The sequence below is a fragment of the Acinonyx jubatus genome, chromosome D3 (assembly GCF_027475565.1).
Source record: "Acinonyx jubatus isolate Ajub_Pintada_27869175 chromosome D3, VMU_Ajub_asm_v1.0, whole genome shotgun sequence".
NCBI lineage: Eukaryota > Metazoa > Chordata > Mammalia > Carnivora > Felidae > Acinonyx > Acinonyx jubatus.
In genome coordinates, this window is record NC_069392.1 from 49296168 (window position 1) to 49301054 (window position 4887).

Here is a 4887-nt window from a genome sequence, read left to right on the forward strand (position 1 = left end):
GCTGGCAGCTCGGAGCCTGGAGCCTTCTTCATAGTCTGTCTCCCTCTTTGTCTGCCCCTTCCCTGCTCGCACTCTGTCTCTCTCAAAAATAAACAAACAAACAAACAAACAAACAAACATTTTAAAAAGTTTAAAAAATAAAGAAAGAAAAGTTACAGTGATTTGGACATAAAGCCTCTGGGTGTTTTGTATCCTGATCCTTTATTGGTTACTTGTTTTCCTTCCTTCCTTCCTTCCTTCCTTCCTTCCTTCCTTCCTTCCTTCCTTCCTCCTTCCTTCCTTCTTCATTTCCTTCTTTCTTCTTTCTTTCTTTCTTTCTTTCTTTCTTTCTTTCTTTCTTTCGAATACAAATAAAAGTTTATTATACAAAATTCAGGCCTGTATATTTCATAGTTCATTGATGCAAAACAAAGACTAGGTATTTTTTGGAATCATTCACAAAATTTAACTTTCACTCCCCCCACCCCCAACTGTCAAAGTGGTCTGACCAAATGTTATCAAAACAAACACTATAAATAACACCAAATCCTTTAAAGACAACTATCAACATATGTTATTTCTTGGCATAAGTGATCTTCATGGCATGGGACGGTGTGATTTTAAATCCCTGTAAAGCATCCCTGACAGCTCAAGCCTGTTCATCATTTGCAAATTCAACAAAAGCCATGTCATGCCTCCCAGGTACCAAACATTCTTTCTTGAAACTAGGAAACTGATTAAACAGCATGGGTAACATTATCTCATTAGTCTCCTTTGGCAGATTAGTAAGGAATAAAATACAGTTTGGAAGGTAATCAGGCACCTGAGGATTTGATTTTGAATTTCCTTGGGTATTTGCTGCATTTGGTGTTCCCTGACCAGGCTTTTTGTTTTCTGGTCCACGGTTTTTGCTTTTTCCTTTTCCTTCTTTGTCAGCAAAAGTGCCATACATTTTAGATATTATATCAGAATCTGTTTTTGCATACTGGATTCTCCTTGTTTGTTTGTTTTAATGTTTATTTGTTTTTGAGAGAGAGAGCATGAGCAGGGTAGGGGCAGAGAGAGAGGGGGACAGAGGATCCAAAGCAGGCTCTATGCTGACAGCAGACAGCTCCATGCGGGGCTTGAACTCATGAACCACGAAATCATGACCTGAGCCAAAGTCAGACGCTTAACCGACTGAGCCCCTTGCATTGTTTTGCTGTAAAGTGGAAATCCTTGTAACTGTCTCAAGGCATTTGTGGGTGAGCTTGTTCCTTAAAAATAACAAAGCCTCGCCCCCTCATCTTCAGATCTTTAAAGCTATGATACCTACCACTTGACCAAATTGAGAAGACAGGGCATATAGGGATCTCTTCTATTCTTCTTTCTTAATTTTGTCATTCATATTGTTGATACAAGTTGTATAATTTGGTCTGATATCCATGTTTTGGCTTAAACTCTTCCAATATCCTGAGGCCTATGCTGGTATCGCAGGAACCAAAAACCCATCTTTACCTTTTTAAGGCCATTAAGATGTTTATTTTATTCCAGATAAAATCAAGTTATACCCATCACCTAGTTGTGAGTCTCTTTTCTTTCATTTTGTTGCCTTCTTGGTGGAGACTTTCATTCTGAGATTCCACCTTCTTCAGCTTGAGTAGATTTCACGAATTATTTCTGGGCCAATTTGCTCTGGTCCATTTTGACTTTCTGTAATTTATATTTTCTGAACATTTGAACCCTAGGCTGATCTTCTATTTTTTATTCAAAAACGTTTTCCATTTTTTGTACTTTATGGCAGATTTCGTCAATTCTGTCCTCTACTCCTTAGAGTCCCACTGATCCAATCCTAATTCAGATTTTCCTTATTTCTTTCCTTGACTTGGATCATTCCTCTTGGCTGACATTTCTCCTCCCCATCCCTCCCTTTCTCAGTTCAATTTCCATATTGCTGACATTAATCTTTCTAAGATTTAGGTCCAACTACATCACTCAAAAAATGTGAAGACTTCCAGTTTTATCTCATATTAGCCTTCACAGTATTCCTTGAGCACAGACACAAGAGGACTAGCTAAGATTTTCCAAACATCCATAAGTTAAGTTGTACTTTTTATGTTTATCTGCTTCTCTTCTACCTCAATCTTGATCTATTTCTTTAAGACTAATCTGAAATATCATTTATGCATGACAAAAATATGAACTTGTGGTCTCTGTCTCAACTGAACCTCCATATGCAGTAGTAAATATGTACCTTATGATGCTTACCATATCCTACCCTGCAATTCAGTTATTAAAATATTTGTCTTATTCTTCTCTTTGCTTTCCTCAATTACTCTACCAGCAGACCAATAGGAACCCAAGCCTGCTTTTCCCAGGAAAACGGTCAATGGGGAAAGTAAAACTGCTGCTTTCACATGGCTAAAAAAGCAGAAACGGGATCTTAGCTGTGTTTTAGTTTACCCTTTCCCCTTTTGTTAGTTATATCTAATATAACTTCTTCCTAAATCGTGTTTAAAATGCTATCAACAGATTGCTTACTTAGTGAAGGGTGGTAAAATAAAGCAAAGCACAGAATCGTTTTCATCCGATTTCTTTCCAAGTTAATAAAAATAGATGAGAAAGGCATTTCAAGTTTCATCAAAGAAACACAACCACTTGTCTTAAGCTTAAACAAGAGAGGGTCACGAGAAACACAAATGTTTGGTGAGGCCCCCTGGGATCCTAAAGTCACTTCTTTCTCCATTAGAAGTGATAAATGTATAAAATCTAAGCAATTTTTATAATATTCCAATATTTGAAGAACAACACATGGTATGATATTCTCTGGTATAGGGTTGGTGCACAACGTATCTGTCGGAAGAAGCTATGTTGCAATGAGAACAATTCAGGTTATTAGCACAAGATGTATCTCATCTTAATTTGTTTCACATATTTTCTTCTTTTTGTTTCATATATTTTCAAGAGCTTTTTATCTTGTGAAAGCATCCATCATCTCTTACCCATGTGAAACTTAGTCATGTCAAGGGAACCAAGTTGGAATTTATTTCCATTTAACTTACATCTTACACGTCTCTAATGGTTAGAAATATTAAATATATAACTAAAAACAAAAGAATCTTGGGGCCCCTGGATGGTTCAGTCAGTTAAGCATCCAACTCTTGGTTTCAGCTCAGGTCATGATCTCATGGTTCATGGGTTTGAGCCCCACATCAGGCTATGCGCTGGCAGCATGCAGCCTGCTTGGGATTCTTTCTCTCTTCCTCTCTCTACCCCTTCCCTGCTCGCACTCTCTCTCTCACTCTCAAAACAAATAAATAAACTTTTTTTTTTAAAAAAAGAGTAAAACAAGAGACTTTTGTTATAAAGCAAAATATACAAATATATTAAAACGATTGGTTTTTAATATTTATATTTTTCAGGACTGTCTGCAAAGCAGTACAGTATAATGGTTAAGAAAACACATTTGGAATCATATATTTGGCTCTAAATCGCAGTCAGCCATTAATTATTAACAAAGAAAGTTCAGGGCAGTTTAACAACTTCTGTAGAATTCTGTTTCAGAAGAGCAATGGCTTTCTTATAGTAACGTAAGAATGAGATGAGATAATGCAGCAAAGTGATGAAAACAGAAAGCAGAATTTGGTAGGTGCCCAATAAATAATGGTGATTGTTATTTTCTCCACTTAGAATTTCCATATAGTGAATAAAGATGCATACAGAAAAAAATAATAACAGTGGACACAAAAATAAAATTGTCTTGGCTAATTTGGCATATTCAAAGAGAAATTACCTTATATTATTGCAAATTTTTGTCCTGTTAGTGTACTTTTTGTTGTGCATTGCAAGGAGTTTGAGGTAGGAAATCCATTAGGATTGTTATTGAAGTCTTCCTGAGAGATAATGAGCTTCTGTTTAAGGCAGTGTATTTATGTTGTTAATTGTAAATGTTTTCAATTGGTTAATTTTAGATTTTGAAATGTAATACACTTTCAGTGAGATAAATAGGAGCTGTGTTGAAGATGGATGCCATTAAAAACTTCAAGAACTCCCATCTGAAATTGTTTATAAACTGTAATGTCAGCTTAACAGCAAACTGCATTTTTTAACTTGGGGATAATTTTTGTATCTCAGTAATGTTTTGAACATTACATTATAATGAACTTCTTACTGTATTACATTAAAGTCAAAGAATGGAAACTTCGAGAGCTTAGAAGTTCCACATTTTAAGCAGATGACAATATAGTTAATTTTAGAGGTTTATCATTTGCTAATAACACTGAGTTCAATGCAGATTTAACATCCATTTATGTTAAGCATGTTTCTAAAGCTTCTTTTAAAATGTATTTTTGTTCTGAGACATTTTCATATCTCAGATAATGAATGTTTCTAGCTTCTCTAAAGTTATCTTGTTACACTCTGAAAATTTCTATTCCAAATAAATTGAAATATATATGAAATAAAGGAGAGAATTGGATAGAAAATTGAAAATTACTGTGTATATCAATGTGGACTTTTTAAAAATTAAGGCTTAGTTATTATTTTTTTTGGCAAAATTGAGGAGAAGATTCAGAGATTTTCCATATACACCCTGCCCTCACACATGCATAGCCTGCCTTATTATCAACTTCTGGCACCAGAGTGGTACATATGTTACCATTGCTGAACCTGTACTGACACATCCTTGTCACCCAAAGTCTAGAGTTTACATTAGAGTTCACTCTTGCTGTTGTATATTCTCTGGAGTTAGACAAATATATAACAACATGCATCCACTTTTATAGTATTTTTACTGCCCTAAAAATACTCTTTACTGTCCCTACTCTTTTCCCTCTGCCCTCAACCCCTGCAACCACTGATCTTTTTACTCTTTCCATAGTTTTGCCTTTTCCAGAATGTCCTATGTTATCCTTATGAAAAATATGGCCT

At 35.4% G+C, this 4887-nt stretch overlaps 1 pseudogene; it reads right to left on the reverse strand.

Moving 5' to 3' along the window:
- Nucleotides 1-275: 275 nt before the first annotated feature.
- LOC128312390 (U2 small nuclear ribonucleoprotein B''-like) lies at nt 276-1880 on the reverse strand (annotated as a pseudogene).
- Between the last annotated feature and the right edge of the window lie 3007 nt (nt 1881-4887).